The sequence below is a fragment of the Loxodonta africana genome, unplaced genomic scaffold (genome assembly GCF_030014295.1).
Source record: "Loxodonta africana isolate mLoxAfr1 unplaced genomic scaffold, mLoxAfr1.hap2 scaffold_129, whole genome shotgun sequence".
NCBI lineage: Eukaryota > Metazoa > Chordata > Mammalia > Proboscidea > Elephantidae > Loxodonta > Loxodonta africana.
In genome coordinates this window covers 457,516-471,417 of record NW_026974889.1, presented here as the reverse complement: position 1 = coordinate 471,417, position 13,902 = coordinate 457,516, and the positions used below count along the sequence as shown (strand labels likewise).

Here is a 13,902-nt window from a genome sequence, read left to right as displayed (position 1 = left end):
CTCAGTATATGTGGTAGCCCTTCAAAGCCCTTAAACCACCAACCATTGTCCTCTCAGCCCCCTTTTTTCCAAGCTTTTGGATGTCTCTGCTGTTTTCTCTGTCCTTCATCCTTTGACCCTGGAGGTAGGACCAATTCTTATACCTTTGTACTGCTCAGTTTCCATCACATCATACCTTTTTTCTTATGTGCTGTTGAGTCAGTTCTGACTCATAGTGACTATAGGATGGAGTAGAACTTCTCCAAAGGGTTTCTAAGGCTGTAATCTTTATGGAAGGAAACTGTCATATCTTTCTCCTGTGGAATAGTTGGTGGATCAAATCAAAAGATTTAACAGCTGAGTGCTTAACCACTGCACTACTGGGGCTCCTTTTGACATCATGCATCATAATAGATTTTTAACACACCCCTCAGAAACATAGAAGTCCATAAATTGTCAAGGATACAGAAGATTTAACATGTATAAAAATACCAAATTGATATATGTGTATGTGTGTGCATTATCTAACCACTAAAGAATATACATTCATCTCATGCATATACATAGTGTTTATAAAAATTAACTGTATACTGTGTTATAAAGCAAGTCTCAACAAATTTCAAGAGTCTGCAATAATATAGAGGATACTGTGTAAGTACAGCATAATTAAAAAAAAAATCTTAGAAAAAGAAAATACAAAATCTCCATGTGCTTGGATATTTTAAAATACTAGGCGTTAGAAAAGACATCATAATGAAAATTAGAATATATTTTGAAGTGAACAATTATGAACATAGTGCATATAAAAATTGGTGCAGTACAGACAATATAAAATAGGAAACTTATAGCCTGAAAAATATAATTGGAAAGAACAAATTTTGAAAAATAAGTGAGTTAAACATCCATTCAAAATGTTGGGAAAAAAACAGAAACAAACATTCATAGGAATTTTTGTTTCTATTAATGATTGGATACATGCAAAAGACGATCAACGAAGACTAAAGTTGATTCTTAGAAAATGCTAGTAAAATTGAGAAACTTTAGGCAAGATTGATCAAGTGAAAAAGAATGAAGGTATAAATAACGAATATCAGGAATTAGAAAGAAAATGACTACAGATCTTGCAGAACTTAAAGATAATGTGAGAATGTTATGAACCATATTAGCTAATAAATTTGCAAATTTAGGTAAAGTAGGCAAACGTATCATACCATGTAAGTTAATAACAACGATTCAAGAAGAAACAGGAAGCAAAAGTAATTCCACAATTGTTAATAGAATTGAATTGGAGCTCAAACTATTCTCAAAAAGAAAACTTCATGTCAGATGGCTTTTCCTGCAAATTCTGCCAAATATTCAAGAAATACTTCACAAATTCTTCAATATAAAATGAAATATATACCCAAACTCATTTTATAAAGCTTGTAGAATGAATATTGATACCAAAACCTGACAAGAGCAGCACAAGATGGGAAAATTACAGGCCAATGTCACTGATGAACATAGATGCAAAATATAAAAAGAAATAGGCAAAACAAATCCAGCAATACTCTAAAGAAGAATATATTATGACCAAGTTCGGTCTATCCCAAGAATTCAAGGTTAGTTTAACATTCAAAAATGAATCAGTATAATTTGCCATATGTACAGGAAAAATAAATGTGATTATACTAATAGGTGTAATAAAATAAGTATTTGATAACCTCCAGCATCCACTCATGTTTTTTAAAAGAACATCTAGCATGCCATGAGACCAGAAGAACCAGAAGGTTCCCGGCTACTGTCGCTGAACATTTTGATCAAAGAGTCCATAGAAAAGCCCTGATCAAAAGGGGGAAAATGCAGAACAGAATTTCAAATTCTCATGAACCCTAGACTTTTTGGAGCCATTGAGGGTGAATGAACTCCTGAAACTATTGCCGTGAGATAATCTTTAAACATTACACCAAAAGCATTCCGTTGAATCATCTTAAAACTGAAGTATAAAAAAGGAAACACCATACTGTTGCTGTTGAGTTGATTACGACTCAGAGACCCTGTAGGACAGAATAGCACTGCCCCATAGAGTTTCCAAGGTGTAGGTGGTGGATTCAAACTGCTCTTCTTTTGCTTGGCTACCGTATCACTTAACCACTGTGCCACGAGGGCTCCAGAACATTAGCTACTTAACTAATAAAAATGGTCTACCTTGAGCATATGCTCTTTTAAGAACTGTCTATATGGCATCAGATTGACAACAGCTACTGAAAAGATTAGATAGGAACCTTAAGGAGCAGTGGGTTTATGCTAATGACAGAGGAACTACTCAGAAAAGGAGGGTAAGAATGGTTGCACAACTTGAATGTAACCAGTGTCGTTAAATTGTACAGGTAGAAACTGTTGAGTTGGTGTATGTTTTGCTGCATATATTCTCAACCACAAAAAATACATTTACAGGTAATAATTAACAAAAAATGTCAAGGAGAGCTAAATATTTTGAAAATAAGACAGAGTTGCATGTGAGGGAATGAGTGGGGTGAGCTGTTTTAGATTAATAGTTAGTAAAGGCTTATGGGATCAGGATATTTGAGGAGATAACTGACCTATATCAAAGGAGAGAATAGCTGTATGAAGTTCTGGAGGGAGGATATTGCCAATAAAGGAAAGAGTTGTTTCTGAGGCCCTTAAATAACCAAGTGTTCTGGCATGTTTTGAGGAAGCTCAGGAAATAAGTCATGGCTAGTGTGGAGTGAACCGAGGGAAGACTGTTAGGAAATGAGGTTAGTATGGTGGGCAAGCCCCGCATCATGAAAGACCATGGGAAGGATTTGGGAATTTTTCCTAATTGCCATGAGAAGCCACTGAGGTGATGCTGTTATGTAGACTGTAAGAGGGAAGATCGGTGGCATGGAGTCCAGTTTTAACCAAGAGATGATGGTGGCTGTAAGGTGGAGGTAGTGAGAAGTGGATAGAGTCAGGATTTATTTTAAGGTAGCGCCAAGAGTCCAGAATATGTGTCAATGGATTGGATACAAGATTTGAATAAAGGAGAGAAATCAAGGATGATTTCTAGGTTTTTGTCCTGAACAACCCAGACGATAGTGAGAACATTTGCTGAGATAAGGAAGACTGGGAGGTAGATAAGACACTTGGACGAAGAATTTTATTTGAACCACATTAAGTTTGAGATGCCTAGTAGACATTCAAGGGGAGATGTGAGGTCAGCCATTTGTGAAGGAACAACAGGGCAGAGTATGTAAATGAGGGTATCCTAGGGCTCAGGTGGAATTGACTGCCATGAATTGGCTCAGATAACCTAGATAGTGAGAAGTAATGAATGATGTTACTTAAACAGGGCATGGAAATCAATGAAAAAGGTGTGGGAGTGGCAGGGAGGCTAAGGTAGAGAAGTTTCTCTCTCCCTAAACCTGATTAGCTGGATTTGAAGACATCATAAGTTCCTGTACGAGAAATATCCAGCAAATTACCAGTTGATTTAATAAATTGATAACAAAGTCTACCTTTCAGCCAAAGATTGAAAAACAAACAAACCAATTGCCATCCAGTGAATTCTGACTCTTAGCAACCCTCTAGGACGGAGTAGAACTACCCCATACGGTTTCTAAGGAGCAGCTGTTGGATTCAAACAGCAGACCTTTTGGTTAGCAGCTGAGCTCTTAACCACTGCACCACCAGGCTCAAACCAAGAATAACACACATGAGGAACTTACTCCTTAGTTCAATCAAGTATGTAGAAATTCAAATTTGTGATTTTGGAGATTCCCCCTCTTTTTTTTCAAAGTGGGGGGCATTGAGATGGAGGATTTTCCTATGCCCACCATCCTAAGGGATTTAATTAACCCATAGTTGAGACATTGTACACATCTCAAGAAATTATTACCTTTGAGAAACTTGAGGGTGAGTAGGCATATCACCTGGCTCCTCTTAAACTCCTTTTAAAAACCTGACTTGAAGACTCACCTGCTTTTTTGAATAAGTGCCAGCTTGAATAGGCAGGGTTCAGGGAATTGCCAACCAAAGGTATGGTTTCTCCAGAGACCTCCAAGGGGTGTAAAAGAAGAGTGGAGCCAGACCCCGTGCTTGGGACACACCCTTGGTAGGAAATATTTGAGTGTGTGTGTGGTGAGGGGAGCACTCGGTGTGGGAGAGTGGGGTGGGTGGGTAATAGGGAAATGCCTGTTTTTTTTGTTTTTTTTCTGGTTTTAAGAAACAGTTTTTTACTTTTTTTTTTTTTAATTACAACGAACAGTTCAGTGGAGACATGTTCCTTATCTGCACGGGCTAGTGGAATTGCTGATAGCTGAGAATGTAGCCTGCTCCCCAAGTGCGAGTTGGCATTTTGGAGAGAAATCTTGATGTTTGGAGCACTGACTGGCCCTGCCTTTTCTAAATAATTAAGGGTGGTGGGGTGGTGGTAAGAGAAAGAGGATGGTCTATGAACACTGACCCTGGAAAATTAACTCCCAAGTGTGTGGGTTGTGGATAACAGGAAAAGAACATCACCCGCAAATGACAGCAGCGCCTTTATTTATTTATTTATGTTTCTTTTTAGTTCTGAGTTGTTTTTAAGCCACAAATTAATGGGGCCACCATGAGTTTTCAGAGAATGAGTTTTCCAAAAATCTAAGTGTTTTAAATATTGCAAGGATTTACTTATATATGCTGTATATGAGAAAAGTCCTTACAGTTACAGGGAGGAGAAAGAAAGTATATTCAGGAATTAAATTTTCACAGTTCTCTGAATTCTTATATTTCTCTTGTTGTCCATTTTTCTTTTTTTGTCCTTCATCCACCTCTTCCACCTTTACCCACTGTCTTCATCATCTAGTGCTGCCATAACAGAAATACCATGAGTGGATGGCTTTAACCAAGAGAAATTTAATACCTCACATTAAAGTAGGCGAATAGTCCAAGGCATCAGCTCTAAGGGAAAGTTTTCTCTCTCTTTCGGCTCTGGAAGAAGGTCCTTGTCCTTAGCCTTCCCATGGTCAAGGAGCTTCTCAGGTGCAGGGACCCTGGGTCCAGAGGACATGCTCTGCTCCTGGTGCTGCTTTCTTGATAGTCTGAGGACCCCAACTCTCCGCTTGCTTCCCTTTCCTTTTACCTCTTGCGAGATAAAAGGTGGTGCAGGCCACACCTCAGGGAAAGGTGACCTGAGTGAGGGTGGTGTTACAATCCCACCCTAATCCTCTTACAGTAAAATTACAATCACAAAATGAAGGACAACTATGCAATAGTGGGAATCATGGCCTAACCAAGTTGAGACACACATTTTTTAGGGTCATAATTTAATCCAAACCAAATCAAACTTGTCACCATCAAGTTGATTCCAACCCATACAGACCCTAGTTGATATTAACTCATAGAGACCCTATAGCATAGAGTAGAACTACCTCATAGAGTTTCCAAAGACTAGTTGGTGGATTCGAACTGCTGACCTTTTGGTTAGCAGCTGAGCTCTTAACCACTATGCCACCAGGCCTCCTCTTGATACACAGTCCACTCTAATACACCACTGTGTTAGAAAAAGGTTTTGCTATTCTGAAATAAGAACTTTTTACTATACTTTTGTGTTCGTGGTTGCTTTTGATATGTCTTTAAGCACTGAACAGTTAACTCATACCCATTAAAAACCCATTGCCACTGAGTCTATTCCAACTCATAGCGGCCCAATAGGGCAGAGCGGAACTGTGCCATAGACTTTCCAAGGAGCGCCTGGTGGATTTGAACTGATGACCTTTTGGTTAGCAGCTGTAGCTCTTAAACAGTACACCACCAGTGTGGGAGGGGTTTAATTGATAACATGATGTCTGGGCTCCAAGGGAGATGGAATGGATGTGCAGGAGAAGGGCATGCAGAGTCAGCCTGTATAGTCCCCTGAACTCTGTTCAAGATCATAACACACCTCAGTAATCACTTGAATCTAAACATACAACTTTAACAGTTGATGTAAATGACTTTACACATGAATTTTGGAACGCAACTATTTCTCGATGGAAGTTTCTTCAACTAAGCTGTTTGTATTCCCTTAATAATTATGAAAGCTAACATTTATTGTGTTCATTCTGTGTGTAAGGCCTTTTTCTAAGTGCCTTGTGTGTTTTATTTAACCTGCGTAACAACCTTTTGAATAAGACCCATTTTAGAAATGGGAAACTGAGGCAGTGAGAGGTAAAGTAACGTGCCCAGATCAACCAGCTGATAGATTGAGTTAGGATTTAAACCCAGGCAGTTTGTTTCAGAATTTGCTTATGTAATCACTGTACATGACAGCAGTGAGCCCTAGTGGCTGTGTGGCTAAAGAACTTGGCTGCTAACTGAAAGGTCAGTGGTTCGAACCCACCAGCCTCTCTGCAGGAGACAGATGTGGCAGCTTGCTTCAGTGAAGACTTACAGCCTTGGAAACCCTATGTGGCAGTTTTACTCTGTCCTTTGGGGTCACTATGAGTTAGAATCGACTTGATGACAGTGGGTTTTGGCACATAATACTAATGTGCAGTGTATTCTGTATGCCGTGTATATGTTCAGAAGCTAATTTTCCCAACATTTATGCCATATATAGATTACCAATCCAGTTGCCGTTGAGGAGATTTTCACTCATGACGACCCCGTGAGTTTTCAGAGTAGGACTGCCCTCCATACGGTTTTCAATAGCTGTGACCATTTGGAGGTAGATTGCCAGGCCTTTCTTCCAAGGCAACTGAGTGGATTTAAACTGCCAACCTTTCAGTTAGTAGCTGAGCACTTAACTCTTTGTGCCACCTAATACATATATATACTAGGAGGTTTTCCTCCTTATTTGTACTTTAATGTTTTGTAGCCTCTTATGAATACTTGTTCCTGGCAGTGAACTAGATGCTAAAGAACAGAATAGGCACATGTAACCCTCTCTCACCTTCTCCCTCCCCTCTTGCACAGAGATGAAATGAAAAGGAATTAATGAGGACAGATTATTGGATTAGGGCCCACACTCAGGGCTCTAACAGCATGGGGAGTTTCTCCTGTCACTTCAGTTCTTGTTCAGGAATTGGCACCTGCTTTTTGTGAATCACAAAGACCAGTGCTTTATATCAAGCCATTTAGATTTGGGGTATGGAGCAGTGACTTAAAAAAATTAAATTTTATTTTCAGAGATTTTTTCTATTAATTGTTTACATTTATTTTAATTGTATATTCTGAAACCGCTACAAAAAGGCATGAAATAATTGTTTAAATTTTAATTCGTATGGGTCAAAATGTATGTTAAACTACCTATCGTCGCCTTCACAGTCGTTGTTATGTTTGAGCCGATTGTTGTGGCCACTTGTTACCAAGTATGACTTTCTTCTCCAGGGACCGATCTCTCCTGACAACATGTCCAAAATATGTGAGATGAAGCCTCGCCATTCTTGCTTCTAAGGAATATTCTGGCTGTACTTCTTTCAAGACAGATTTGTTCATTCTTTTGGCAGTCCGTGGTATATTCAATATTCTTTGCAAATACCGTAATTCAGTGCCTTCAATTTTTCTTTAGTCTTCCTTATTCATTGCCCACCTTTCGTGTGCGTATGAGGTGACCGAAAACACCATGGCTTGAGTCAGGGGCACATTAGTTTTCAAGGTGACATCTGTGCGTTTGAACACTTTAAAGAGGTCTCTGGCAGCAGATTTGCCCAATGCAACGTGTCATTTGATTTCTTGACTGCTGCTTCCATGGGTGTTTATTGTGGATCCAAGTAAAATGAAGCCCTTAGTGATGTCAACATTTTCTCCGTTGTCCTGATGTTGCTTATTGGTCCTGTTGTTAGGCTGTTGGTCTGTAGTCTTTGATTTTCTTCAGTAAATGCTTTAAGGCCTCTTCACTTTCAACAAGCGAGATTGTATCATCTGCATATCTCAGGTTATTAATGAGTCTTCCTCCAATCCTGACGCCTTATTCTTCTTCAGACAGTCCAGCTTCTCGGATTATTTGCTCAGCATACAGGTCGAATAGGTATGGTGAAAGGATACAATGGAGATGCACACCTTTCTTGACTTTAAACCATGCAGTATTCCTTGTTCTGTTTAGATGACTGCCTCTTTTTCTGTGTACACGTTTCTCCTGAGAACAATTAAGTGTCCTGGAAATCTCATTCTTCCCCATGTTATCCATAATTTGTTATGAGCTGGAGTAGGTCTCAGAAATAATGTGCCATTTCTTCCAGTTGGTCCTGCACGGCTGCCTGCTTCCCTAGGTGGTAGCAAGTAAGGCCTGTCTCAGAAACACTCCCCTCCTCACTAAGCATGATTCTTCACACTGCTCCATCTTCTTTCCCGTGTGTGTTTCCTGCCCTCCTCAGTGGCTGGGGAAAATGATAGTAGTCCACTATGAGATTTATTCTTTTATTATACTTTATTTTATCATTTGTTTTTATAACATAGTTCCGTTAAAATCAAGGGTAATAAAAATGTTTGTGTGATGGAAGTGGATAATCCCACCCATTGTGTCCATCTAAAGTTTCATGAGAAAACTGTGCCCACAACAGAGGGCTCCCACTCCTCTGGCTCACTGTATTTTCTCCTTGTTTATTTGCTCTTCCCTCTTTCCTGATGCATGCATGGGACCACTGAGCTTCAGGACTCCACAATTCTGCTTTTCATACCAGTGTTACTGTAATCTTGGGTTCATGGGCTGCCTTGCCACAGATTTACTCATTCTGTTTCTGTTGATTATTTCATTACTTAAAAATCTCTCATGAATTTTTCCAGAAGTACATTCTATTCCTCAAAAACTTGGAAGCAATGGGAAAGTATGCAATAAATAACAAGAAAACATACGTAATGCATAGAATAAATTACTAACGTTCCGATATGTCTGTTATCTTACTTACATTGGCATGTATGTGTGTTAGAGTCTCTGGTTGGTGCAAATGGTTAATATCTTGAGCTGCTGACAGAAAGTTGGAGTTCAGGTCCACCCAGAATTGCTATGAAAGAGAGGTCTGGCAGTCTACTTCCGAAAACTCAGCCATTGAAACCCCTATGGAGTACAGTTCTACTCTGGCACGCTGGTGTCATCATGAATCAGAACTGACTCAATGGCAACTGGTTTTATGTGTGTATTAGCACACACATTTATGTATATTAACACGGATATTATATCCTGATATTTTCATTCATCATTAGTCTTTTCTCATGATAATTTTTTTTGTTTTTTTTAATGAGAGCATTAAATTACTTTATAATATTCTGTGTGCATGTAGTATATTTTTTTTAACAATTTGAACTATAGTTGCAATAATAAATGTGCATGTTTCTAGTAATCTTCAACGTATACTTACATCTTTTTAACATACATCTCTGCCATTAAATCTCTTTGTTTAATTATTGTTTAACACTCTTTACGCCTAAGAGATGGTCTCAGAAGCAGCCCTGATCAGTTTTTCTCCCTCTTACTCATGAAGCTCCTTAATGTATCCCAAGGTATCAACTACGAAGGATTTTACGTACTTATCGTTTATTTTTCATTCAGTCAGTATATTCCATGGGCCAGAAGTAGTCTATGTTATGCAGATACAGTGGTGAAAGGTACACACTGCCCCTGTCCTCATGAAGGGGACAACCCAGTGCAGGTGGGAGGGGCACTGGGGAAATGCAGCTGAGAGCAAGGACAGACAACCCTCCAGGAACCACACTGGACTTCAGAGAGGCTTGTTGGCTGCTGTTCACCTGGCAGGCTTCTAGATACCCGAGTACCCTTGGGCTTGGTGCCTGTTCCTCTCTCTATTGACACCCTCTCTCTAGGATGCCTCAGTGAGTTTACTGCTGTCTATTTGTAGCTAAGGACGTGAGGTTTATACCTCCATCCATTCAAACTCCTCCTGGGTCCAGACTCATATATTCAAATGTGAGCCTAGCTCTCTGTATTGACCTCTTTAGGCATTATAATGATACATTCCTCATATGGCCATCATGAAAAGCAAACATGAAAGAAAAAGCACAGGAGTGCCTGGCACCAGTGTAGGTACTCAATGAACATTAGCTGTTGGTATTATCCTTGACATCCCCATGTGGGGTGAAGTTTTATTACCTGACATCTCCATGTGAATATCTAACACCTGTACCATGTTATCTAGGCTATGAAACAATTCTTGGTTCCAACCACCATTCTTTTCTTATCCATGAATTTCTCAAGGCTTTGGTGATGGGATTGTGTGTTTTTCCACACAATGGACTTGATTAGGAATGGTTGGCCAGGTCCTACACAATAAATTGCTCTAGCATTCCTTTGGGTGACCATTGAGACAAGTTTCAGCCAACGAATGTAGCAAAGAATTGGAACCACTCTCAGCTGTTCATGCGAGTACTCTCAATCCAGAATATCTGGTAAGTCGACTGTTAGGGATTGAATTGTGTCCCTCCAAAATGTCTGTGGAAATCCTAACCCCTGTACCTGTAAATCTGACCTTGTTAGGAAAGAGGGGGCCTGCTTTTATTATGTGAATGAGGTCATACCAATGTAGGGTGGGTCCTAAGCCTAACTCTTCTTAGTTATAAAAGGAGCAGAATACACACAGACTCAAACAGGTGAAAAGGAAGACAGACAAAGAAGACAGATGCTTCTAGAAGGCCAGGAACACAAATGATTGCTGGCATCTACTAGAAGCTGAGGTAGACAAGGAAGGACCTCCCACTACAGCCATGCCCTGAATTCGAACGACCACCTGCTAAACTGTGAGAAAATAAATTTCTGTTCTTTAAAGCCATCCAGTTGTGTTATTTTTTGTTATGGAGGGACTAGGTAACTAACACACATAAGACCCGTTCTTATAAGTTCAGCCCAGTGCAGAATAATTTTCTTCCCTCCTTGGTCTAGACCACCCGAACCTGCTCTTTCCCTATCAGTGTCCTTTGCTTTCACCTAAGAGCTATGACAGAGTCAGCTTGATGCTGATGCATTGAAATTTCAATTTATTTTTTATTTATGATTACTATTAATTCCGGTATTTTCTACAGTTTTCAATGGAGACAGTCCTATAATCTATGAATAGCAGTTATACTTTTTCTCTTTTTGTACTAGCTTACACTTCCGGTGTTCAATGTTTAATAAAAGTAATGATAGAAGCACCCTTATTTTATTGTTTATTAATTTTAAAGAGAATGTCCCACACGTCACCATGAACTATCATGCTAGTTGTAGTTTTCCACGTTCGGGAACTCCTTTTCTGTTCCATATTTGCTCCTAGTCCTTATCTCTCCATGTGATTGGATTTTATCAACCTGCTTTGCCCCCATCTCTTGAGGTGAGCATATGTCTTCTCTTCTTTCACCTATGCATGTGGTGAATGAAATTACTAAATCTTTAACGTTCACTCAAATTTGTATGCCTACATGATCATGGCATGTTACGTGGTTTATACTTTGCTGGATTTCCTTTGCTGGCATCTTACGTAGAGTTTTGCATCTCAGTTACTGAGTGTGCTTGTCCTCTAACTCTTCTTCTACCATCCTTCTCTAATTTGTTATCATTTTTAAACTAGCCTTAAGGATCAAGTTAGGGGAGTATCTCATGGTTTTCTAATCTCTGTTGACTATGTACAAGATTAAAATGACTGTTTCTTGCATGTTTGCTGGAACCTGACTGGAAACGATCTAGGTCTGCCGTTTTCTTTTTAGGGAGATCTTGAACTACTGACCCATTTTATTTAGTGGTTAAAGGCATCTTCTGGTGCTAATTTACTTAGAAAAAATTCTGATGCATGTTCTAGGTTGCTCGAATCTCATCTTCAAATATTGATTATCAGGGCTTGTAGCCTCATGCAAGGCAATTCATCAATCCCAGATTTCCCCAAAGTCAGGCTCTGCAACTCTTCCCGGTACCAAATTCCCTCATTTAAGACTTATTTGCAAAGAGACAACAGTATGCTATCTACGCGGTTGTTTATCCGCAACTTTCTTGAGTCCATAATGTGAGGATACAGTCTTCTAATACTTTTTTTGTAATTGTTCTCTTTCTTATTTTTTTTTTTTTTGCTTTTTTCACTGCCAATAACCTCCCCCCCCCGTCTAGTAGTTTTAAAGTTGTGCGTTTCAGGTTCAAGTCTGTAATCCAACTGAGCTTCTGTGTGTGCTGCATGTGTACATCAAAAGAACACGCTTCTAGAAGCAGAAAGCAGGCAGTGCGACTGTTGGGTGGTTGACGGGGGAGGGGGAGGGGAGCTGCTGCTCAGAGAGGGCTCCCAAGGGAGGCACGAGATGCCGGGCTGCCCACTGCAAGCCCACAGGCTCCAAGGAGGAGGAACCTGAGTGCGCCATGAGCCTTTTGAGACAGGCCCAAGCCCACCCAGCCGGGTGCTAACCTCGCATCCGCCAGGCTTGCAGGTTCCACCAGGACTAGGGAAGCCTAAGGCCAAGGAGGGCAAGGTCTAGGGTCTGGACCTGAGAACTGGTTCTGCCACTTGTGATCGCAGCGCTTATGCTGGAAAGGAGGGCAGAAAGCATATCGCAACGTGTGTCCGGACGATGACCCAGAACGGGGGAGTTGTGGTCACCCACGGACTCTGGGTCTGCATATGGAGGCCCCCAGGGTGCAATTCCAGGAGCAGAAGGCAAAGCCACAGAGGCCAAAGTGCACCTCGCCGATGCTTCCCAGGGGCATTGCCCCAAATATGGGGAGCAGTCCCTCCTCTGGGCTAGGGACTTTGTTTCCTCCATTGTCATCACTGACTGTGAGCAGACTCTAGTCTATGCAGACTAATGAGGAGTTATCAAAATGAGCTCCAAACTCCAGATTTGAGTTAAGGATCATAAATTAACACAGAGAAATACGACTTTAGCAATATGTGACTGTTTGAAGCCCAAGTTGCCTTAAAACACGGAATTTCAGTCTTTCAGCTCCTCTGCTAATCTAGTGACTAAGAACAGGATCTCACTGGAGCTCAAAGATGTGGGGCACTGGGAATACTCTGGGTCTGTCTGCTCACGGCTGATTGCCTGATCCCAGTTTTATTATACAGCTTAAATACAGACCAGAAGAGGAGTTTGGGGCTTGACACCTGACGTCTTAACACCAGTTCCTGTTTCTTGAGGAAGGAAGAGGTAAAATAAATCAGCGTTTACTGTGTCCTTCTCCATCCCCGGAAGTCTTCATGAAGACCCTCTCAGGTAAGGATTGACAGGGAGTGGCTTGGTTTACTATTTGACTTTGTCCTTCAGTCACTTTGTTTATGTCCTGCATGTAAACTATTATGCATTGACAGAAGCATTCTAATTCTTATGCAGAAGGACTAGACCTGCTGCAGAATGACTATATTGTGCCTCCCTTGGGCACCCCTGTCTGCGCAGCACCCCCCACCCCCAACTGCCCAACCGCCTCTCTCCTGGCATTCTGCTTCTAGAAGCATGTTCTTTTGATGCAGAGATGCAGCACACACAGAATCCCAGCTGGATTACAGACTTGAACCTGAAGACCTTATGCAGAATGACTATTTATGAACCCCTAAGCTTTTTTTTTTTTAAGCTTAGTACTAAAGCAGGTACTTACTCCTCAGAGAAGGCCCTGGGGGAGGTTGATACATGCATTCCCCAGTGCTCCTGCTGCTCTAGAAGTGCCTGAAATGCCTCTCTGGGAAAGGCCTTCAGATTAGGCTCATGGCCCACGTGGGAATTCAGGCCTATTTTTCTGTTAGAACATCTCATTTCGCTCTGAAAATTTTATTATCCAGTTTATTCACCAGACATGAGTACAGACATCTCATATTTTCAAAATAATCCCATTCTCTAATACTAATTTGCCACCAAGAGTATATTCCAAAGTGTTTCCAATAGGCTAGCAAGTCTATCCAAAGAGGGGAGTCCTGCGCCATGTTGTGCAGTGACAGCAGGGTTGGCGTAATATGTTTACCCAGATACCTACCACTTTTTAAAAAATTTTTATTGCGCTTTATTTGAAACTTTACAAAGCAA

At 40.6% G+C, this 13,902-nt stretch overlaps 1 long non-coding RNA gene across 3 annotated transcripts in view; it reads left to right on the top strand.

Moving 5' to 3' along the window:
* The window catches only part of LOC135229192 (uncharacterized), a 192,403-nt gene that overhangs the window by 164,327 nt on the left and 14,174 nt on the right, over window positions 1-13,902 (top strand). For all 3 annotated transcript variants that reach the window (XR_010319965.1, XR_010319966.1, XR_010319964.1), the window contains one exon: window positions 12,954-13,101. This is a non-coding gene — a long non-coding RNA (uncharacterized LOC135229192). The remainder of the gene's footprint in view (window positions 1-12,953; window positions 13,102-13,902) is intronic.